The sequence below is a fragment of the Meles meles genome, chromosome 7, assembly GCF_922984935.1.
Source record: "Meles meles chromosome 7, mMelMel3.1 paternal haplotype, whole genome shotgun sequence".
Taxonomy (NCBI): domain Eukaryota; kingdom Metazoa; phylum Chordata; class Mammalia; order Carnivora; family Mustelidae; genus Meles; species Meles meles.
In genome coordinates, this window is record NC_060072.1 from 33,809,987 (window position 1) to 33,835,910 (window position 25,924).

The 25,924-nt window shown below is 35.6% G+C and overlaps 1 long non-coding RNA gene across 1 annotated transcript in view; it reads left to right on the plus strand.

Annotated features, from left to right (window-relative positions):
• LOC123947611 overlaps nucleotides 1-25,124 on the plus strand; it is a 35,851-nt gene extending 10,727 nt beyond the window's left edge. The window contains exons 3-4 of the long non-coding RNA XR_006819772.1: nucleotides 15,816-15,959; nucleotides 24,880-25,124. This is a non-coding gene — a long non-coding RNA (uncharacterized LOC123947611). The remainder of the gene's footprint in view (nucleotides 1-15,815; nucleotides 15,960-24,879) is intronic.
• The last annotated feature ends 800 nt before the right edge of the window (nucleotides 25,125-25,924 follow it).

The following is a 25,924-nucleotide window of genomic DNA, read 5'->3' on the forward strand; positions in this document are numbered from 1 at the left end:
CCTGCTCTTTTCCATATCTACCTAGCTTTTCTTCCTTTTCTTTTCCTTGTTATTAACATAGAATGTATAATTTGTTTCAGGGGTACAGGTCTCTGATTTATCAGTCTTACACAATTCACAATGCTTACCAAAGCACATACTCTTCCCAATGTCCATTACCAGCCACCCTTCGCTCCTACCCCCATCCACTCCAGAAATCCTCAGTTTGTTTCCTGAGATTAAGAGTCTCTTGTGGTTTGTCTCCCTCTCTGGTTTCAACCTGTTTCATTTTTCCTCTCTTCCTCCACGATCCTCTGACTTGTTTCTCAAATTCCACATATCAGCAAGATCATATGAAAATTGTCTTTCTCTGATTGACCTATTTAACTTAGCATAATAACCTCTAGTTCCATCCATGTTGTGGTAAAAGGCAAGATTTCATTTTTGATGGCTGAATAATATTACATTGCATATGTATATACCACATCTTCTTTATTCATTCATCTGTCGATGGACATCTAGGCTTTTTCCATAGTTTGGCTATTGTGGACATTGCTGCTAAAAACATTGGGGTGCCATGCCCCTTTGGACCACTACATTTGTATCTTTGGGGATAATACCCTGTAGTACAATTGCTGGGTCATAGGGTAGCTCTATTTTCAACTTTTTGAGTAACCTCCATACTGTTTCCCAGAGTGGCTGCACCAGCCTGCATTCCCACCAACAGTATAGGAGGGTTCCCCTTTCTTCCCATCCTTGCCAACATTTTTCATTTCCTGATTTGTTAAATTTAGCCATTCTGACTGGTGTGAGGTGGTACCCCATTGTAGTTTTGATTTATATTTCCCTGATGCCGAGTGATGTTGAGCATTTTTTCATGTGTCTGTTGGTCATTTGGATATCTTCTTTGCAGAAATATCTGTTCATGCCTTCTGCCCATTTCTTGATTGGATTGTTTGTTCTTTGGGTGTTGAGTTTGATAAGTTCTTTATAGATTTTGGATACTAGCCCTTTATGTGATATGTCATTTGCAAATATCTTCTCCCATTCTGTCAGTTGTCTTTTAGTTTTGTTGACTGTCTCTTTTGCTGTGCAAAAGCTTTTAATCTTGATGAAGTCTTGATAGTTTATTTTTACCCTCACTTCCCTTGCTTTGGCGATGTATCTAGGAAGAAGTTGCTGTGGCTAAGGTCGAAGAGGTTGCTGCCTGGGTTCCCCTCAAGGATTTTGATGGATTTCTGTCTCACATTGAGGTTTTTCATCCATTTTGAGTCCATTATTGTGTGTGGTATAAGAAAATGGTCCAGCTTCATTCTTCTGCTTGTGGCTGTCCAATTTTCCCAACACCATTTGTTAAAGAGACTGTCTTTTTTCCATTAGACATTCTTTACTGCTTTGTCAAAAATTAGTTGGCCATAGAGTTGAAGATCCATTTCTGGGCTCTCTATTCTGTTCTATTGACCTATGTGTCTGTTTTTGTGCCAGTACCATACTGTCTTGATGATTACAGCTTTGTTATAGAGTTTGAAATCCGGAATTGTGATGCCACCAGCTTTGCTTTTCTTTTTCAATATTCCCCGGGTTATTTAGGGTCTTTTCTGGTTCCATACAAATTTTAGGATTACTTGTTCCATTTCTGTGAAAAAAGTTGATGATATTTTGATAGGGATTGCATTAAATGTGTAGACTGCTTTAAGTAGCATAGACATTTTCACAATATTTGTTCTTCCAATCCATGAGCATGGAACATTTTTCCATTTCTTTGTGTCTTCCTCAATTTCTTTCACGAGTACTCTGTAGTTTTCTGAGTACAGATTCTTTGACTCTTTGGTTAGATTTATTCCTAGATATCTTATGGTTTTGGGTGCAATTATAGTGGGATCAACTCTTTAATTTCTCTTTCTTCTATCTTGTTTTTGGTGTACAGAAATGCAACTTATTTCTGTGCATTGATTTTATATCCTGACACTTTACAGAGTTCCTGTTTGAGTTCTAGAAGTTTTGAGGTGGAGTCTTTTGGATTTTGCACATAGAGTAATATATAATCTGCAAAGAGTGAGAGTTTGACTTCTTCTTGCCAAATCAGATGCCCTTTATTTCTTTTTGTTGTCTGATTGCTGAGACTAGGACTTCTAGTACTATGTTGAATAGCAATGGTAATAGTCCTGCAGTGTTCCTGGCCTTAGGGGAAAAGCCCTCATTTTTCCCCCATTAAGAATGATATTTGTTGTGGGGTTTTCATAGACAGTTTTGATGGTATTGAGATGTGTACCCTCTCTCCCTATACTGTGAAGAGTTTCAATCAAGAAAGGATGCTATAGTTTGTCAAATGGTTTTTCTGCATCTATTGAGAGTTTCATATGGTTCTTGTTCTTTCTTTTATTAATGTAATGTATCACACTGATTCATTTGCAGACGTTGAACCAACCTTGCAGTCCAAGATAAATCCCACTTGGTCATGGAGAATAATCCTTTTAATGTACCATTGGCTCTTATTAGCTATTATTTTGGTGAGAATTTTTGCATCCATGTTCATCAGGGATATTGGTCCATAATTCTGCTTTTTGATAGGGTCTTTGTCTGGTTTTGGTATCAAGGTAATGCTGGCCTCATAAAATGAGCTTGAAAGTTTTCCTTCCATTTCTATTTTTTGGAACAGTTTCAGAAGAATAGATATTAATTCTTCTTTACATGTTTGGTAGAATTCTTCTGGGAAGCTACCCTGGCCCTGGTTTCTTGTTTCTTGGGTGATTTTTGATTACTGTTTCAATTTCCTTGTTGGTTATGAGTCTGTTCAGGTTTTCTATTTCTTCCTGGTTTAGTTTTGGTAGTTTATACATCTCTAGGAATGCATCCATTTCTTCTAGCTTGTCTAGTTTGTTGGCATATAGTTGCTTATAATATGTTCTTACAATTGTATTTCTTTGGTGCTGGTTGTGATGTCTCCTCTTTCATTCATGATTTTATTTATTTGGCTCCTTTCTCTTTTTCTGTTTGATAAGTCTGGCCAGGGGTAAACTAGGAACTGGTTCTTTGAAAGAATTAATAAGATTGATAAACCCCTTGCCAGACTTATCTGCCTAGCATTTCATAATGTTTCTTTTTCTAAGGCTGCCTTTGTGACTTCAAACTTCTCAGTCTAGAGCTGTACTAATTCGTTTAGGAAACAATAGCCACATGTGTCTATTCACCTCTTAAAGCACAACAAGTGTGACAAGAAACTGAAATTTTACTTTTAGTTAATTAAAATAAAAATTAAAACGCCTATATCCAATTCAGTTACTAGAAAACTGTTTAGAACAACATAAGTGTGTAAATCCAATTTGTTTAACTCTAAATTTTATGACATCTGCATGCAGAACATATATTCCTGATAGAAACTTAGTGTCTCAATGTGGTCTATAAGTGAAAGATATAACTCCACATTCAAAGATTTAGTATGAAAATAATATGAAATATCTTAGTAATGATAGAAACTTAGTGTCTTGATGTCTATAAGTGAAAGATAAACTCCACATTCAAAGATTTAGCATAAAAATAATATGAAATATCTTACTAATAATTTTATGTTGAGTACATATAGAAGTGATGCTATTTTTGACATGTTAGTTAAAAATTATTAAAATTGAGTTCACTTGCTTCTTTTTTACTTTTTTTAAATGTCACTACAGAAATGTTTAAAAATTTTAGTTGGTTTGAATTCTATTTCTACAGGACAGTGCTGGTCTAACATATCCCAGGCTCTTTCTCAATTCTCTCGGGATAACAGAGTTGCCTTTTCTAGTCTCAGACTACCATGACTTTGCACATCCTAGAGAAATCCCATGAACCTCTCAAACACTTAGCATTTCCCTTAGTTGTTCCTTTAATTTCCATTAAAGAAAACTCAAAAATCCATATCTGTACCTACAAACCCTCTTTGTTATTCCCTTTGTGTTAGTTAAGACTGATTATAAACACCATAACCCTACTTAGGCTATCATATGTGGAAAGGGGTGGGTATTAGAGTAAAACCTCAAGGGATACCTAACTGACTCAGTCAGTACAGCATGTGACACTTGATCTCGGGGGTCATGAATTCATATACCATACGAGATATAGAGTTTACTTTAAAAATAACTCGAATACTTCAGAGTATCTGTGTGGCTCAGTTGTTTAAGTGGCTGCCATTGGCTCAAATCATGATCAGAGGTCCTGGGATTGAGCCCATCGTTGGGCTCCTACTCAGTGGGGAGTCTGCTTCTCCTTCTCTCTCTTGCCTGCTTCCACTCATCCTCGCACTCTCTCAAATAAATGGATAAAATCTTTAAAAAACTCTCAATTACTTCATCAAATTAATGACAATAAATGACTACATATTACAAGTTATTAATGGTAGAATATATAATGCTTGAGTGAATTGAACTAATTCTGCCTTTTTAAAAAAGATTTATTTATTTATTTGAGAGAGAGAGAAGCACTCAAGAGGGAGGGGCAGAGAAAGAGGGAGAGAAAATCTCAAGTAGACTTTGAGCTCAATGAGGAGCTCCATGCCGGACTCGAGATAATGATCCTAAGATCAGAGCCTGGGCTGAAAACAAGAATCCCACACTTCACTGACTGTGCCACCCAAGTGCCCCCTAATTACTTATCTTTTAAATTTTAGTTTTCCTTGCTTAGTTTTCGATTTGGTACATAACAAGGACAATCAAGGTGGGGAAAAGACAAATAAACCATCTGACAGTAACTTATTCATTTTACTGTTATCTAATTATACCAGAAGGACTCCAGTAGTAATTACAGTGCCTATTTATTTATAGGTTGTTTTTAGACATATTTTTGACTGTGAGAAACTGAGTCATTTAAACTCAGTTCAGCGGTTAAGTGAACGTACCGTTAACAAAAGGTTTTAATATTAATGCTAATGATTCAGAATTACCAACTCCCTTTTATCAAACAAACCTCCAAAGAAACAATTTAATGCTTGCTTTTAAAAATTAGTAGCTGATTCAAATGAAAATAATTGCTCACAATTGGCAAGAAATAAACCAGTTAGGAGTTAGAGGATAAGAATGCTTCTCTAATTAATTCAACAATTATTTACTGAACGCCACCTGTCTGAGGGAATACTCAATGAGAATATATAAATAAAATACAATCCTTGATCTTGATGATGAAGGATTTAGTGACTAGGATGAGTTATTATGTACTTAGGGGAATTATAAAGATGAGAAGTACCATTTTTCATGTGTTTTTCCTTTCCACAAACTCAAAGAATCTCCTTTCCCTCTATCTATCAGTATTAAGTCCTTCAAAAATCCAAATACTAGGTAACACAAAAGCTTTTCCTTTAGTAAATAAAAATCCTAATTTGTTACAGAGTCACTGCTGGAGGAGTAAACCTGGATGCCACCAGAAGAAGCTTAAGAAAGTGGCTGGGCTTTGAGGTGAAGGGTGGGAATGTCTCTGCCTGTGAACTAAAATCCACATGAGGGAGAGAGTGGAGGAATCACAACTTCATTTCAATGCTATGCATTGAAAATAGTAGGATCTCTGGATGGGATCAGCTGCATCCATGGCACAGCAATCATATAGGCTCTATAGAGAGGAGACAAGGGAGGTGGTAGGAGAAGAAAGGGAAAAAGGCAGAGAGTGCATGAGTACATTTCCCCTACACAATGACACTGAGATGACTGCCTAGCCCAAGAGTTGGGATTGAACTTGATATATCTGATTTTAGGAAAAACTGAAGACATGAAGCAGTGTTCACATCTGAGGCTGAGAAGAAAGTTCATACTGTCCCAGGCTGATAACCAAGACTGATGATCAGCCAGGAGGCATTTGTTTGGCCTATTAATGAGTAGCTGCCAGGCCAAGCCCACTGGGTTTACTTTCCACTGCTTCACCACCTTGCCTCAGGTTATGCTTCTCTGGAATTCCTACCCTAGACTTTTCTCAGTCCAGCAACTAAAGAGGTAACCCTCAGCTCATCAGGAGCCCCAGGACCCCACTGCAACATTAAAGCAATCATTCTTTGATCTGTTGCATCCATTTACAGTCTTAATATTGTGATATCTGCTCTGTGTATAACTGATCAAACTTGGCAAAAATTGGGTTACCAGGAATTATTTAGACAATTAAAATAAATAATTCTACTGGGGCGCCTGGGTGGTGCAGTCAGTTAAGCATTCGACTCTTGGATTTGGCTGGGGCCATGATCTCAGAGCCCTGAGATTGAGTCCCACACCAGTCTCCCGCTCAAGGTGCAGTCTGCTTAAACCTCTCTCCCTCTGCCCCTCCCCCAACACTTTCTCCCTCCCTCTTTCTCATAAATAAATCTTTAAAAAATTTCTATTTCATTATTTAAACATGAGAAATAGTATAAATTATTCTCATTTTGAATATTATCACCTTGCAATTCATTTTTCACCTTGTGTTTAACTTACATTGCAGTTTACTAGAGCTTATACTTAAAAGAGAGTGAAATGATAACTAACACTATTTAAAAATCAACAATTAGTGTGATAATTAATAGCAACAGCTAATTCACTGTATTATTGCTACTCAGGTTTCTTGTTTGTTTTGTTTTTGCTATTTTGTTTTCCAAGGTATACCTGTATGTATAGTGGGAGGATATTTTTGATATATTAAGAAATTTATCCCTCTAATTCTTTTATTATTATCATTATCTGTTTTATACCATGAGTCCCTTCTGCTATTAAAACTAAGCTTCCAAATTAGAATATGCCTAGTTCCTACTATGTGTGTATAAAAAGAATATTTAAAAACCTAGCCAAAATAGTCCTTTAAAACTTACAGCAAGGACAATAATCTTGAGAGTAAATTTCTCATTTGCAAGAGTTGGGTATATTTTGGAGCTCAAAAGGCTAAGTCTAGATGGGAGCAGAGCATAAATATTATGCCAAATACAACAAATTATAAAAGCAATAAAAACAGAGCCAAACCACCCAACCTAAGGGCGGCCCAGGCTTATGCAAGGAGAGAAAAGAAGAAATGAGACCAAGGAAAGGGGTTTGTGGTGGGGGGACCACACCTGAAAATCCTAATAGTCAGCTGTCAAGTCTCCACATGGACACAGGCCAGGGAGCGCCTGTGTAAACTGAGCCAAGCTCAGGGACCATCCTCACATCATTCCACTGAGGATGGCACAGCCTCGCAGGCCAGAACATAAGAACTCTTGTATTTCTATGTGCCACGTACAGTCAGCTAATCCATTAAGCAGAAAGGACTTCAATGCCCAGTCCTACCTTGTGGGAAACACTGATGTGCTTGACCTCTTCTGTCAATGTCTTAGAGCCCTCCCACCCCACCCCTGCATCTCCCACCAAAAAGAAACGCTGGCTACTCAGAAAGCCAGTGATGGTACAAAAGACAAGGGGTGGTGTGTGAAGGAAAACCATCAGCACTTGAACTTGTTTGGGGGAGAAAAGAATGAGTTCACAGTTACCACCTTTGTTAATTTGAATACAGAGCAATTACATGTAATTTTCTGTTTTAATACTGAATACCTAAAAGTAACCGAACTTCCAGTAAAACTATCTTTCAATGCCTAAGTTTACCTTATAAATGAAAGATTTTCCACTACTAAAGATTAAAAAAAAGTCACCAGACACTGGGTTAGAATCTTTTTCCTCATAGATATGCCTTGGCAATTTTTTTTTGTTTGCCTCTAAATTAAAATTCTATTTTAAGTTGTTCATTAATGTCTTTCATTAAGATAATGGAGATAGAATTATTCAAAGCTTTTAAAATGTGTACTAACCGTTGGGAAATATCTGTCTCGTATTTTACATTACAGAGCCGCTCTTTAGTTCAACAAAGTAATGTGAGGGGAAAAAAAAAATACCCTGACTTTTAGAATTTTACTTTATGATTTATTTATTTATTTACTGTCAAAAGGTGTATCCTCATCATCTCTCAGCAGGCCTGAAAAGGCAACAGATGTTTCCTATCATGCGTTTCCTCTCAGTCTTCGGTTAGTTTTTGACAGGCTGAAACCAGAATATTTATCACGGTTGGTGTGCTCACTCTGTAATTGCTATTTGTCAAATTCACAAAAACATCTTTTAAAGAGATCTAGCACCATTTAAACTAGGGCTATCTAATTTGACTATAAGGACAACTTCTAGTCAAAATTTCAATCAAATAGGTGTATAGAATAAACATTCACTTTCCATAGCATATGCATGCTCAAATTAGCTATTCTCAATGACTTAAATGTTCAACATTCAAGATGTCTTATAATAATGAATATGGAAGTTTCCAAGTATATGTAAAAACAAAAATAAAGCATAATTTAAAAGGAAAAAAATAAATGAAATCCTTTAAGTAAATACAATCTGGAACACATGCAATATTACTGCTAATATTATTATAATAGAAATGGTAATAATTATAAGACATATCTTAATGTATTCTGTGATTTAACAAGAACTCATAAGTTTAATGCTTATCCTATAATTCTCTCAAGACAATCTGATGAGTCAGAATGGACATTACTAGTCATTATTTTATCAATGAAAAAAGAGAGGCGGAGAAAGGTGAAGAGGTCCAGCTACGTTCACACTAAGAAAAGCTTTTTTAATTTTGTGCTGATATTTTAGCTTATTAAAATTAGTAACTGGGGCTCCCGGGTGGTGCAGTCGATGGATTTTCTAGCTCAGTTTTGGGTCAGGTTGTGATCACAGGATCCTGGGATAGAGGCCCTGCCAGGGTCATGCTCAATACGGAATTTGCTGGAGATTCTTTCTCCCCCTCCCACTCATGCTCTCTCTCTCAAATAAATAAATAAACCATAACAAAAAAATTAATGGTGGGCCACTGTCTCGGGTCCCCTCCCTTCTCAGGAGCTTTGAACTATCACTCAATAAATCTTGCTTTGCTTCCCCCCTCCCAAAATTTGTAGCATCTTTTGATTAGAAACAAATCAGGTCATTCATATGTATGTCACAAGCCCAGATAGACATGGGGGTAAGACACTCCACAGTGCCAAGAAACCAGGCAAAGCAACATCATACTTCTTATATACTTTTATAACCTGCTTTAACAGACACTCTGTAATTGGGGTCCTGGCATTTATTTGATGCAAATTATTTCTAAGTTTCTTATTATCAGACTGACTCATCTCTATTTTGGGGAAGAAATGTGTTGGGGGGGTGCTGATCTTCAAGGCTGAACTGCATTTTTCATTCCAGATAGTAGTTTTTAAATAAAATCAAGTATCCCATTGATACTTACCTTCAACCATTGGGTTCTAGTCTTTTCAAGTCTGTGTAAGAGTAGATTTTAAAATGAAGAAGGGTTTTCCCTTCATTTTTGATTACAAGAATTTCTTGAGGTGTGGGGAAACAGCAACATTAGGTAGATCTGGTTTTTGCACATATTTCTAGGCAAAAACAGAGTTTATTTTGGAGAGTTTAGAGTCTTATGAATTGATGAAAGCCCAATTTTTAATTGACATGCATAATGCCATTAATTCTATATAATAAAGCCAGCTCCCTCACCCCACATTTACCTTCTCATGTTCCATGAAGGCAGGTATCTTGTCACTCTTGTTCACTGTTTTACCCTCGGGATCTATGGGACACTTGATTTTATTTTAAAAAGACTACTATTTGGAATGAAAAATACAGTTGAACCTTCAAAATCAGTCCCCATCATACTTCCTACCAGAAATAAAGATGAGCTGTTCTGGTAATAAAAATCTTAGAAACAACAGTATCTCTAACAATGCTGACACATGCAGGTACTAAATAATATATATTGAATGAAAAAATGAGTGAATAATCCCTGAATTTGAGAAAATATGATCTACAACTAAATAATTCATCTGGCTTCCAGGTGATATGAAGTATAGCCTTGCCTAGACTGGTAAGTAGGCACGATCATGTATCCTCATTAAAATTTTAGGCATTTTATCACCCTGGTTATTAGGAGAGCAATTATGATAGCAGAACTGCCTACTGTCCACTTGTCCCTGGGCCATGAGCAGAGATATATTGACAAAAGGAGCTACTGAAGGATCCCAGGAAGGTGTAGCAGGAAAGAAAAAGAAGAGAAGCTTGGCTTGGGATGGGAATGGGGAGGGCAGATGCATGTCCTAAATACATGGGGAAAGAAGTGTTTATAGGCAGGAGCAAACAACCATGATGAGTACTGATCAAAGTGTTCATTGCCTTTGACAATATGGAGATTGTGTTAGAGGCTGGATTGGAGGATTGAAGGGTGATAGGCAATTAGGAAATAAGTCTGCCATATGTTTTTTTTTAGACCCTTGTTTTTTAAGGAGTTTAGAAATTCAGGGGAGCAGAGAAACGGTAGGGTTTCTGTACCATTTTTTAATGGGAGGTGATATGAGAGGTTGGTTGAATGTTAATCAGAATAATTGACTAGAAGGATAACTTGAAGGCTCAGGAGAAAAAGACTATAACAATGAAAAAAATTCTTGACAGGTGAGAGGCAATGGGATACATGCCATAAATGGGGATATTAGTCTTTGTTACCAGTAGTGACACTTACAAGTGATGGGAGTTTAAACAAGACTGGGTCAGGTACAAATAAGTCTATAGAGCTGCTGATGGAAAAATAAGGAAAGTCCTATTCAATAATTTCTATTTTATAATACTCCAAAAGAGGAGGAGTGTTATCAGCTGATAGGAGAATGGTACAAAATTTAAGGGGAAAGGTATGAAATAGCTTTTAAAGAGACATGCTCTTGTTAACTTTTAAATTTGATCACTCCACTTAGTGCTTGCCATTCATTGGTGAAGACTTCTATGACAGATTTGGTGGCAATGTCATAGGAGTCTCTTATTTTAGAAAATATGACATTAGGGAAATACTTCCTGTGAGATATATTTTTAGAGACCAAGGTCTTATTTAAGTAGTGTTTCCCAAGTCATTTATTCATGGAATAAAGATCATGGGGGAAAATGTCTATTTTTCTCTAATGATCTGCTTACAGTTTCTCTGGTATTTTAATGCTGGACTTGCCTGAGCAGTCAAGTGATATGAGAGGGTTTCAATCAGATCTATGCTCCATGGTCAGCTGTTATTTTTTTTAACAGATTGTCTGTTAAAAAAAAAGTCTGTTAAAAAAAAAGTGTTAAAAAAAAAGAAAACGTTTGCCTGTTTTTCGTAAACCGTGATGTTGTAGATAAGTTCAGACATTTTAAACCATTTATATTCACCTACATAGAATCTAAATACTCTCCCTCAAATATCTTCCCTAAATTACATCATTTTCTCTTTCAGCCTTAATGTACTTCATGGCCTCTGCCTGTTCATGGTTAACCTATCATAGTCCAATGCAAATACTATCCACAGTATGAAGTCATCTTTGAATCCACTGGTACACACTGGCTTTTCTAAATTATTGGTTATACCTTTTTTATTGCCATTACTTCCTTCTGACCTTTCATTATAGTTTACTGTGGAGACTTCTCAACAACCCCAGGACATTATGAGTTTGCTGAAAATAAGCGTATTGCTTATCTTTCTATCTGTTGTTTTTGTATCCTTCACAGCAGAAAGTTAGTGACTTTTATATATCAGTAACTTGTACCAAAAATGTAAACTTTTTTGAGTGAGTGCATGAACTACCTGGTCATACAGATTTCAGGGACATACCTGACTGAATTCACCTTCTACAAGTATTACTTGTATGAGATTTTAAAACATCAATACAGGAAATATAAAAACCACTTGTTCTATTTACTGTTTACTATTTCTGAAAATTAGATGTATTGCTGTCTTCACGGCATTTGTGTATGACTGTAAAAATTGATTTATCTCTCTGAAAAGGGGAATAAATTGAATTTATTTATTGAATTGAACCTTTTCTAAGGAACATCAAATCCAGACCTCCTACTGACAATTTGAATAAACAAGGAAAATAGAATCTTGGACCCCTAACAGCTTATCACTGGGCAGTATATCTGCACATAGAGACCACATTATCCTAAAAATAAGTATGGATTATAGTTGCCAAAACACTACCCATTTCCTTAAATACTTATTACTATATTCAGGCAGGGAGTAGAAGATGTGATACCAAGACATGATACAGAGTTAAGCAAATATATTTTCAATTTATATAGCCACTACCTAAATGCAAAATTCTGATTTTTTAAAAGCCACATCTTTTCAGTTTTATTGAGATGTCATTGACATATAACATTGTATAAGTCTAAGGTGTTTAACATAATGATTCAATATATACATATACTGGGAAACAATCACCATAGTAAGTTATTTGATATGTATCACCTCACATAGTTACAAATGTTTCCTTGTGATGAAACTTTATAGATCTACTCTTTTAGCAACTTTCAAATATATAATACAGTATTATTAAGTACAATTACCATTCCGTACATTACATACCTAGAACTTACTTTATAACTGGAAGTTTGTACCTTTTGACCACTCTCACCCAATTCCCCTCCCCCCACCACCCTCTGTGTCTGGCAACACAAATCTGAGTCTGTTTTTGTAAGCTTCTATGATCTCTGCTTCTGAGTTTTCTACAAGTGCCTATGAAGTTTTGCTTTAGATTCCACATATAAGTGAGATCATAAAGTATTTGTGGTTTTTTGACTTATTACACTTCGTGTAACGCTCTCAAGGTCCATCCATGTTGTCATAAATGACAGGATATCCTTTTTTATGGCTGAGTGTTTTTCCATTGTATATAAATCACATTTAATTCATTCACCCATTGTTGGACACCTAGGTTTTTTTCCACATCATAGCTACTATAAATAGTGCTGCAATGAACATGAGGGTATTGATACGTCCTGAGAATAGTGCTTTTATTTTTTTCTGGATATATACCTAGAAATGGAATTTCTGGACCAAACTGATCTATTTTTAATCTTTGGAGGAACCTCCATCCTGTTTTCCCATAGTGACCACACCAATTGACATTTCCACCAACAGTGCACACTGGTTCTCTTTTTTCCATGCCCATGTCAGCATTTATCTCGTCTTTTTGATGATGGCCATTCTAATAAATAAAAGCCAAAATAGAAATAGGAAATACTTTTCATTAATAAAAAATTAAATTCATGTTTTTGCCCATATCACTTGTTCCAGTATCAGTTTTTCTCATTCTTGTCATGTTAATCATCTTTTAGTTTTGAGAACTTAGCTTTTAAAAAGGTTGGTAAAAAAAAAAAAAAAAAAAAAGGGTTGGTACAAGTAAATATGGGTCCTTGCTTTTAACTTGAATTCCATGAGAGAAGGGATTTTGTCTATCTTATGCATTATTGTATGTCCAGCATCCAGTCTACATTTAAGTGGTGCTACATCATTTTACATATAAGAGCATAAAAATATTCTTCTGTGTCCACTCTCCTGTCCTTTCTTATATGATTAATTCTATTTTGCTTATAAGAGCATAAAAATATTCTTCTGTGTCTGCTCTCCTGTCCTTTCTTATATGATTAATTCTACATATATAATAAACACTTACACTACATTTTTCTTATTTAAACAATCAATTATAGCTTAAAACTTTTGTAATATGAAAAAAGTGTTATACGTAGTTACCATCTCTGGTACTCATCATTGTTTTCTGAAGATTCATATTTCCATGTGTTATATTTTTTCTTCTGTCTGAAAAACGCCCATCAACGGTCTCGTGCAAACCTACTGCTGATGCATTCTTTCAGCTTTTGTCTATCTTTAAATGTCTACATTTGTCTTCATATTTGAAAGGTATTTTCTCTGATAGAATTCTCAGTCGATAGTTATTTATTTCATTTTTTATTTCATGACATTCAAGATTCTGCTTTATTGCCTCTTTGCTTTCATTGTTTTCATCATCTTTGTACCTCTTTAGGATGTCTTTTTTTCCTGCTTCCGGTTGTTTTTAAAAATTTTCTCTTTATCACTGGCCTTGAGTAAATTGCTTGTGATATGCCTTACAGTTTTCTTCATGTTTCTTGCACTTGAGTTTCATTGAACTTTCTTGATATGTAGGTTTATAATTTTCATGAAATTTGCAAGATTTGGGGCCATTATTTCTTCAAATATTTTTTCTCTTCCCCTCTCTCCTGTCCTACATAGACTTGAATTGTATGTGTATCAGACCACTTTAAGTGTTTCTACAACTCGCAGAAGATATTATCAAGTATTTTGTTCTGTGTTTCCGTTTATCTACTTTCAACTGCTAGTTTCCAAATTCACTGATCTTTTCTTCTCCAGCATCTCATTTACCCTCTTTCCCATTCATTGTATTTTTCACGTCAGACAGCATAATTTTTATCTCGGGGTCTGATTTGCCTGTATTTTTTATATCTTCCATATTTCTACTTAACATTTCAAACTCTTCTCTAGCTTTATTAAATGTTTGTAACATAATTATAATTGTTTTAATATCTTTGTCTGCCAATTATGACATTTGTGTTAGTCCTGTGTCTACTTCAGCTGATTGACTTTTCTCCTCATTATGTGTTGCATTTTCCTGCTTCTTTGCACATCTCATCACTCTATTGGATGCCAAACATTGTGGATTTTACCTTGCTGGAAGCAACATATTTTTGTTACCCCATAAAAATGATTGAAATTTGTTCTGGGATAAAGTTGAATCAGTTGGAAACAGTTATTTTTAGTTTTGTATGTCCAGCATCCAGACAATAATGTTAGACAGACTAGTGTTTTGGACTAAATATTCCCACTATTCAGGCAAAACCCTTTTGGGTACTCTTTCTAATGTTCCATGGATTATGAGATTTCCCAGTCTGGCTAATAATAAAAGGAATTATTTTCCATCCAGTGTGAGCATCAGATTATGTTCGCTCTGATCCTTTCAGATAAATCATCCACAACTGTATGAGCTTCCTACTCAGGAAAGCCAGCCTATCAGTACTCTGTAGTACCCAAGGAGGGCCTCTAGAAACCTTCAGGATTCTTTGCAGCAGCTCTCTGCTTTCTAATACTCTGCCCTGTAAATTCTAGCCACCTTATTCCTCTCAGACTCTTAGTTCTATCTTCTTGACTCAGGTTATCTGTTGTATCCACCTGATTTCCCCTTCCCTGCACCAGCTAGGTATTTCCCTGGTATAATAATAGGGCTGGTGTAATAATAGGGGTCATCCCATTTCTTCCCATCTTACAGGAATCACCATATTTTATAAAGAATGTCCAATAACTTCAAGACATTTTTCAATCATTTATTTCATATGGATTTACTTTTTTGAGGTTGGAGTTATAAACCTTGGAGAGAAGTTGAAGCCCAAGAGACTTCCCTTCTTGAGATACTCTCATTTGCCTTTCATAGCATTATATATTCTGTGGTTTTTTTTTAAGATTTTTATTTATGTATGTGTGTGAGAGAGATACAGCAAGAGAGAGAACACAAGCAAGGGGAGTGGGAGTGGGAGAAGCAGGATTCCCACTGAGAAAGAAGCCAGATGTGGGGCTCGATCCCAGGATCCTAGGATCATGACCGGAGCGGAAGGCAAATGCTAGATGACTGAGCCACCCAGGCACCCCATATATTCTGTTTTACCTGTTAGCTCTCTAGCCATCCTTCTCCATCTTTCAATTTGGGAGTCCCTAAAGAATGATTGCTAGCCTTTTGTTCCTTGAAGTCTAATAGGAGTCAGTACACATTGAATGCTTAGTTAGGCACTCCTCTAAGTGTTTTACATTTTATTCTTACATTTAATCCTTGAAAAAATACTTAGACTAGGACCCCAACTAACCTTTGCTAATTTTACAAAGCTAGTAGGTAACAGAGGTTTCAAAGGTAGATTTTCTGATTTCAGTGGTCAAGTTTTTTTTAACAACTATGCTTCGTGACTTTTTCTTGCATTATTCTTTTCTTCTAGGTGGTCTTGTCCATATGCATATTTCAGTTGCTATTTACATGTTAATGGCTCTCAAGATCTGGCCTTCTCAATATGATCTGGCCTTCAAGCTCTCAAGTTCTGATACCAATGATCCATATTACTGAAAGATGTTCTTGCCTGGCTGTAAGTAATTAAAACTTTCCATTTTGTCAAATCTTTGGATGTTAGTCAGAAGTAAATCTCTGTATACACACACAAATATGGATAGAAATATAAATACACATACACACACACACATATTTATATACCCACTACACTGACATGGTATCAGTTCTCAAGAATTCTACAACTGAGCTTGTAATAAACAAATAATTCTGACAATAAATTAAACACTAGTGCACAAGGTATTATTAAAAAGTAACAACATATTGGGCTATAAAAGTGGAGAATGTGTGCAGTATAATAGATTAGGAAAAGCTTTTCTAAGTAATAGTGATTGAAATAAAACATGCAAACACACAGACAGAAAACTTCAAAAGAGCTGCCTTTTTTGATTGATAAGAAGACAGAATTTTGGTAGATACGGTAATATTTATTTCAATCTGTAAACCATTTCCCTATAAACCATAACTAAAAATCTTATTTTGGAGAGAGTATCATTATTATGTTTCTAAAAGACTCTTATCAAGTCTGATTAAAAAAAATGTGGTTCTGAAATAACTCCTGATGAGTATACCTGAAGTGCTATCAACTATATTAAAAGATTTTTATTTTAATTAGGATTTTCAGTTAGTTAAAAATATTTATTGTCTATTTACTCCAACAACTCTTATAAAGGCTAACAAGGGTATGGTAGGTAGAATTAGAGTCTTTGTATTATCACCATCATTAACAAACATTTATTAAGTTAGTTTGGGATTGTTTGGTATAGTAGATATTAGAAAGATAAACAGTTTTCCTTGCCATTGAACAAAATACAGTAATAATTTCCCTAATATACAATACATTTTTTTATTTTTAAGGAAAATCTTCATTGATTATAGTAGATAATTAATAAATCTCTTTTCAAAAAGTTTTTTCAGAGTGGGGGATTTGGGGGTTAGAGAAGGAAAAAAATGAAACAAGATGGGATCGGGAGGGAGATAAACCATAAGAGACTCTTTTTAATTTTTTATTTATTTCTTATTTTTTTATAAACATATAATGTATTTTTATCCCCAGGGGTACAGGTCTGTGAATCGCCAGATTTACACACTTCACAGCACTCACCATAGCACATACCCTCCCCAATGTCCATAACCCCCTCCCCCTCTCCCAATCCCCACTCCCCCCAGCAACCCTCAGTTTGTTTTGTGAGATTAAGAGTCACTTATGGTTTGTCTCCCTCCCAATCCCATCTTGTTTCATTTATTCTTCTCCTATCCCCCTAACCCCCCATGTTGCATCTCCACGTCCTCATATCAGGGAGATCATATGATAGTTGTCTTTCTCCGATTGACTTATTTCACTAAGCATGATACCCTCTAGTTCCATCCACGTTGTCGCAAATGGCAAGATTTCATTTCTTTTGATGGCTGCATAGTATTCCATTGTGTATATATACCACTTATTCTTTATCCATTCATCTGTTGATGGACATCTGGGTTCTTTCCATAGTTTGGCTATTGTAGACATTGCTGCTATAAACATTCAGGTGCATGTGCCCCTCTGGATCACTATGTTTGTATCTTTAGGGTAAATACCCAGTAGTGCAATTGCTGGGTCATAAGAGACTCTTAATCTCACAAAACAAACTGAGGGTTGCTGGGGGTTGGGGGGATGGGAGGATAGTTGGGTTATGGACATTGGGGAGGGTATGTACTATGGTGAGTACTGTAAAGTGTGTAAGCCTGACAATTCACAGACCTGTACCCCTAGGGCAAATAATACATTATATGTTAATAAAAATAATAATTAAAAAAGAAAGAAAGAAAAGTTTTGTTTACATTCCAGGCAGTTAACATACAGTGTAATATTAGTTTCAGGAGTATAATATAGTGATTCAACACTTCCATCTAACACCCTGTGCTCACTAAAGCAAGTGAACTCCTTAATCCCCATCACCTATTTCCTCCATCCACCCCCATGTTACCACTGGTAACCATCAGTTACTAGTAGTTAAGAGTCTGTTTCTTTGTTTTCCTCTCTCTCACTTTTATTCCATTTGCTGGTTTGTTTTGTTTCTTAAATTCCACATTTGAATGAAATCATATGCTATTTGTCTTTCTCTGATTGACTCATTTAGCTTAGCATAATACTTAGCTCCATCCATGTCATTGCATGGTTAGATTTCATTTTTTCTTTTGACTGAGTAATATTCCATTGTATATATATATATACCATTTCTTTTTTTCTTTTTCTTTTTTTTTTTATTTGACAGGGAGAGAGATCAGAGATAGGCAGAGAGGCAGGCAGAGAGAGAGGAGGAAGCAGGCTCCCGCCAAGCAGAGAGCCCGATGCGGGGCTCGATCCCAGGACCCTGGCATCATGACCTGAGCCAAAGGCAGAGGCTTTAACCCACTGAGCCACCCAGGCGCCCCTATATATACCATTTCTTTATCCATTCATTAGTCAGTGGACTCTTGGGCTGTTTCCATAATTTAGTTATTGTAGATAATGATGCTATAAATGGAGTGTATGTATCCCTTTGAATTAGTATACTTGTATTCTTCGGGTTAATACCTAGTAGTGCAACAGCTAGATCATAGGGTAGTTCTATTTTTAATTTTTTGAGGAACCTCCATACTGCTTTCCACAGTGGCAATACCAGTTTGCATTCCTACCAACAGTACAAGAGGGTTCCCTATTTCCCACATCTTCACCAACACTTGTTTCTTGTGTTGTTGATTTTAGCCATTCTGACAGTGTGAGGTACTATCTCATTGCGGTTTTGATTTGTAATTCCCTGATGATGAGTGATATTGTGCATCTTTTCATGTGTCTGTTGCCATCTACACGTCTTCTCTGGAAAAATGTCTATCCATGTCTTCTGCCCATTTTTTAAAATAGATTATTCATTTTTTGGTGTTGAGGTTTCTAAGTTCTTTTCATATTTTGGATACTAACCTTCTATCAATCATGTCATTTGCAAGTATCTCCTCCCATTCTGTAGGTTGATTTTTTTAGTTTTGTTGATTTTTTTTCCCTCACTGCTCAGAAGCTTTTAATTTTGATGGAGTTCCAACAGTTTATTTTTGTTTTTGTTTCCCTTGCCTCAGGAGGAGGCATACCTAGAAAGAAGTTGCTATAGTCAATGTCCAAGAAGATACTTAATAAATCTTAACTTTCTTGTTCCTTGTTATTCTTCCTCATCACTTTTGCAAGGATATTGTCAAAAAAGACAATGAAGGAAAACATTCATTTGTTGTTCATGGATATACTTAAAAACAATTTAATAAAAAACACTTCCAAAGCAAGAAGAACCAGAGAATCATGAAAGAAACTAAAATATTTAATTTAAAAATATGTTAAATACCTTCAGTATAGGCTTTATTTTATAAAATGTGACCCTATATTGGTAAATATACAATCTGGAGGCTGGACGTCTAAGTCCAACGTGCCAGAAGGTTGGTTTCCGATGAGGCCTCTCTTCTTGGCTTGAGGACAACCCATAGAGATCTGGTGTCTCTTCTTCTTATGGGATTAATGTCAAATCTTCATGACCTCATTTAAACATAATTACCTCCTGGGGTACCTGAGTGGCTCAATGGTTTGGACCTCCACCTTCAGCTCAGGTCATGATCTCAGGGTCCTGGGATCGAGCCCCACATTGGGTTCTCTGCTTGGCAGGAAGCCTGCTTCCCCCTCTCTCCCTGCCTACTTGTGATCTCTCTGTCAAATAAATAAATAAAATCTTTAAAAAAATAAAAAAATAAACATAATTACCTCCTTAAAGATCCTATCTCCAAATACAGTCTCATTGGGGTACAGGGCTTCAACATATAAATTTTGGGGGAACACAATCCCATGCATAACGGTACATGTAATTTTATTATAATGCCTCAAGTGATTCCTGAACATTAAGTATCTCAGGGAATAATCAAACCAAAACAAAACTTGGAATTTTAAATCTATTCAAAGTGCAAGAGATTTAATTGGTATATGCATACCTGTACATATAAGCAATATCTCATCACTGCACTTAAAGAAAAAATATGGGATTAATTTAGCTTTACTATATGAAGTATTTGATTTTTTAAATGTGTCTGAATTAAGATGATAAACTTCAATAATAAAAAAGGTTGAGTTTCTTCTCTTTTTTGAGTTGCAGATTTGTAATATACTGTCATATATTCTATAAATCTCTTACAAATCATTCAACCATTTGATCCTTTAGCAACTAGAATTTTGTCATTAATTTTGTACTTGCGAGAAGAGTAGGACTAATTTAATCAAGACATAATTATAGTACTTGGCAATATAATTGTATTGTTACACTGATGGGATGTGATCATACATTTATTTCTTAAATTTGACATGAAGTCTCTTAATGACATGAATATTTATTTTCTTTTTTTCTCAACTGCCTCTAATTTTAGCTTCTTTTTTCCTATCTTTCCATTTCCTCTATTCCATACTATTCTCTCTCCCCTTACTCTTTGAACTTCCTTTTTATATATCCAACAATTTTTATTTTATTTGAATATTATAATTTTTGGTTATGCTTCATCTTCCTATAACAGCATTGCTAGCCATGAATCTTATAAACTGATCTGCCTGGTATTACCAAAAGTGCTTTTGTATGAAAGTATGAAAATATAATAATTAAGATGTCCCCAAACTGTTGTAGCCATTGGCAACAATGTCTACTTGCTATCTACTTTCCCAGCCTTATCAACTCTGGAACAGCTGTTTACCTGATTTTGATAGCTACAGTAAAAGACCATTCTCAGGAAATATCTCCTAACCATAGTAACCATAATGCACAAACACATACAAACACTCTTGTAGAGTGTTGTACTCAAACACTGTTGGCAATATGGAGACTGCATAACTTGGGGTGGATTTGGAGAAAATGTCATGACTCAACTAGGTTATAAAGGATTAATGAAAGTTATTATGAACAAACTATAAGGGGAAAAAATCATTTCACCTCTGAATGTAACAGGAACCATTCTGGATGGCTAGCATTCTCTTCAAGCCACAGGTAGCCACTGTTACCTCTTATTCTATATGTCTATGACTTTTCTATTTTTACCTACATAAGAAACTTTGGAATTTTATATTGAACAATTCATTATTTCCCCATAGTTTCATCTTTGGACTCAAAACCTTTTTAAAAAGGAAATTTTCACTTGGCAGGTATTGTGTCCCAATCACTTCTTTCTCTATAAAACATATAGACCTGAGTTTGTGCATTTATTCAACCAACAAATATTTTCGGAGCCAGGGACTGCACTAGCTACAAAACCTGATACCTTCTTTTCTTCCTTGTAGTCTTCTCTACTGGGGGAGACAGACATTAATCAACTAATCACACAAGTCATTGGCAAATTTCAACTCCAACAAGTGTTGCAATAAAGAGGCACACAGTGCTAGGAAACCTTTAAAATGGAAGACTGACCTAAAGTGGGAATTCAGTGACATCTTCCCTGTGGAAGTACCACTTGAGTCAAAAATCTGAAGGATAAGTAGCAGACAAAAAAGTGAAATAGAGAAAGAAAAGCACTTTCGGTAAAGGGATTCCTTTGGTGTCATGCTGTAGCATGTCAAGTATAAACAAAATCATTCATGTGACTGTAGTACAAACTTGAGAGAGTGCAGGGTGTGAACTCTGACTAAAGGGGGAGCTGGAAGCCAGTCTTCACTTTAGGAAAGGAAGATACACAAAGAGTTCCAGTTTGAAAAGGTGACTCTGCTTGCAGGTGTAGAAACTGCTTGGGTGCTGGGACGTCCTAGCTCAGATGCAAACAAACCAGTTAGAAGTCAAAGAGAGAGTTCAAAGTGATGCTGGGATGAAGTGGGAAGAACTATCTTGACTTAAGGAATATTTAGGAATTAAAATCAGTAAGACTTGGTGATAAACTATATATGAAGGGTAAAAGAGGGCATGATATCAATGTTGACTCAGGTTTCTGGGGTTTGCTCCTAGTTGATTGGTAGTAACATTTTTTTTTTTAATGCAGAACATTAGGAAAGGACAAATCTGAAGTGAAAGATACGTTATTTTGACATTAGGTACATCTTCATGGAGATTTCAGCTCAAAGAAGGAAAGAGATATATACTAATCATACCAACAGATATTAATTTGAATCATGGTGAACACTATAAGGGAAAAGCATAAGATGTTCAGGGAGAAAATGGATAGAGAAAACATCATCATCTAAGTGAACAGACATCTCAGTAGAATGAAAACAAGACCAAAGCTGAAACTACTATGTAGAATGATCACTATGACATTAATAGCTTCCATTCCTTAACCGATACAGACTTTTATTGTTTTTTTTTAATTTTTAACTTTTTCCTCTTATTTACTTTTCTACAAATATTCCACATGGTACAATATAAAATAATGGCCTAACATTTTTTTTTAACTTCAATTCCTCAATTTCAAATTGGATCATGCCTTTTTCAGAAGATTATAACAAAATATAGAAATCAAGTATTCTCCTTTGTATTCATTTGAGAATTTTTTTTGAAAGAGTTTATTTATTCCAGAGAGAGAGAGTGTAGGGGGAGTAGCAGAGGGAGAGAGACAAGAAGACTCTGTGCTAAGTATGGAACCTGGCACGCAGCTCAATCCCAGGACCCTGAGATCATGACCTGAACTGAAACCAAGAGTCAGACACTTAACCAACTGTGCCACCCAGGTGCCCTCATCTGAGAAATTTTAAAGCTGTCACTTAATATTTAGCTTTTGTTTCTCTCCCTCTCAATCTCCTTTTTTCTGATAGTTAGTAGATAGATAGATGACAGACATATGCGCAAAAGCACATAGTAGATCTCCCGAATATCCATAGGTTTTAGCCTTTGTCAACTTTGGAACAGGGCTCAGCACTTTCCTTTATTCTCAGAAGAAAATCCATTTTAAAAACATCAAGCAGTTTGTGAGAAATTTTGTATAGAATACAAAAGGGAGAAGAGGACAGTTACATCCCAAGACTCAGCTTTTCACCCCTAAAATATTGACTTACCCTAATGTAGCCTTTCTCTTTCTCCACTCTCTCTCCCTACCTCCCTAGGCCTCTTGCTTTCTCACTTCCTCCCCAGCTTCTTTTCCCCTTGTACCCGGCAGCTTCCTCCACTTCCGGACAGGATCCTCACTACAAACAAATCCCTCTGCTTTTTCATACTGCTAAATGTATTTCATCACCAGTTCTGTCCAGTTGTCCATCCCTTAACCACCTGTGTATTGTTTGTGGATGGCTCTCAGCCTTAATGAATTTGTGTGACCCACAAATAAAAGAGCCCATAATTGTTAAGATTCTAGGATCTTCACTCCTTAGATGATGATAGAAATCAAAAATTCCTACATTTTCTGTTAAAAATTTCATACATATACTCACAAAGCTAAATTGACTGATATGCACTTTTTAAAAAAGATTTTACTTATTTATTTGAGAGAAAGAGCATAAATGAGAGGGGCAAAGGGAGAGGGAGAGACAATCTCAAACAGACTCCACACTGAGCACAGAGCCCCTTGATCTCACACCTCTGAGATCATGACCCAAGGCAAACCAAAATTTGGTTGCTTCACTGACTCAGCACCCAGTCTCCCTTGCTATGTATTTTAACTATTAATTCAAATATCTTCAGTAATCCAAAATTAACTTCTGCTACCAGAACATCAGTTAAATAATTAGATATGTTGGAAAACTGTGGTATATTTTATAATTTTTTTAAATTGCATTTACTTGGATGATTGGGCACATGGAATTAAGGGAGGCTTCCCCTAATATCTCATGTTAGTACCTCATAACCATGTTTTTTTTTTTATTCCCACTGTGCATACTTAGACTCAATGCCCTGAATAATCCCAAGAAGGAAGTAGAGGCAAATTGGGAAACTTTGTTCCACTTTACTTCAATCCTTTGATAATCTTAGTTTGGAACATTGGATATTTCTAGGCCTTTATAGAAAGTTGGTCTGTCCAGAATGATCATGTAGCAGAGGGCTACAGAGAATAAACTGAGAGTTCTCAGTTTGTTTTAAAAAAAATGTTGATAAACGTAAGTCCCATCTGTGATATGAGAGACATTTAAAATCCAAAACTTGAAACCAAGCCAGATAACTAGATAACCAGTTAACTAGAAATTTTACTTTTAAAGTAAAGACATTTCACCTAATTTTCAAAATAACTGATTAAGAACTCTAAAACTAATATTTTATGAAATACTGGTTATTAAATTAATGTCAGGACAAAGTTAATGTATTTTCGTGTGACAGTGTTGTAACTTTGAAAGTTCTGAATCTCCAGACTATTAAAATCATTCTAAAATACAGTAAAATATTTACTCATTACCTGTAAGTTTACTGAGTTTTATGCTTAAACAGATTGGATAGTTACTACAAGGCAAGAAATAAAATCTGTCAATGTTCAACATAGCTTAATTTTATTGTACTTACGGATATGGGTTAGCACATCAATACTTCACAGTCATTACTCTCTTCAAGAAGCTATCAACACTGATTAAAATATCTTTTGAAATACTACTGGATCCTTTAAATTTTCTTAGAATTATAATAACTGCAAATTTGTGTTTAACTTGCCAAGTGAATTCCCCACAGCTCTTTCAATTGCAAATTTCTGATAATGTGAAAATTATTAAATTTCTAATAATGTGATCTGAATCTCTACCTGTATTTCCATGACTAATAGTTTAAAATGTTATTCTTTTGTACATTACCATAATCTGATATTGTTTTCTTTCATCACTAATGATTTAACACAGTGAGAAAAGTGCTACATAATACTTTGAAGGAAAGTGTTTTCAAAAATGGACCTATTTAAGATAGGTAATCTTCATATTTACTTTTTAATTATAAAGATCTTTGATAGCAACGATTATTGTATTTATGAATAACTGTGCAATTTATTTTGTATTTATTTGTCTTGTTTTTTAGATAATGGCTGAGAATAGACTTGCAGAAATCACTTGAAGTAACGTGACTGCTTTCATAGTGCCAACGGAGACTGGTAAATAACTACAAGGAAGAATATCCTATCAAACTCCCCCCCCCTTTATTGAATACTTATTGGAAAGGATGTTGTTCTGTATGGAAAGGGAGAAAGAAAGAAAATGGACATTTCTCACTATTTTTCAACTCCTGAATCTTAGATCATAAAGGTAAAAAATAAATAAAAAGCCTTTTTAAAACAAGTTGAATGTGGACTAAGCTGGTAAAAGGAAAAAAAAATTAAAAATGAAACTTGAGGGAGTCATTTGGTATGTTGTACTTCTAGTTATCCAAATTACATTCTAACCAGGTGCGTGGTGAGAAAACACTGAGGCGAATTGCTAAAAAACATTTATGTTCAAGATGGTCTTATGTGAACAGATCAAAAAATGTTGAATCCCTTAGATTTTTTTGACACAAAAGACTAAGCTTTTAGCCACTAGCTGCCTGTCGTATTCTTTCAATGCATCTGGAATTTTAAGATTTAGCTCCACTGAGTGACCTTCTGGATTAACTTCTCTGGATTTCAGATTTACTTTATCTGTTACAATCAGGCCAGAAAACAAAACCATGTTGAAGCCAGAATGAAAACTGTCCCAGAGACTTGGCTGGGTTATCTGAAGGAAAGAATGCACAGCCAAAATGGTGACTGTCTCATTCACTCACAGATCCATTCAGTTCACCATCCAAGCAACATTCTAACATGTACAAATATATTAATTAACTCAAACTGCTTAATACTAGGTAACAAGTCTGCAGAAGAAGAATACAACATACTTCCTGCCCTTACAGAGCTCATTGTCTGTGTGGGACTACAATTCACAATTATAAACCGTGTGTTAAGTGTAGTAATAGGAAAGATGCGAGAATAAAGAAGAGGTACATCCAAGGGCAGGAAAGAGTATGAGTGGTGTGGCCAGTGAAAAAGGGAGGTCACGGAAAAATTTCTGGAAGAATTGATACCTAGATTTCATCTCGGATGCACTGGCTT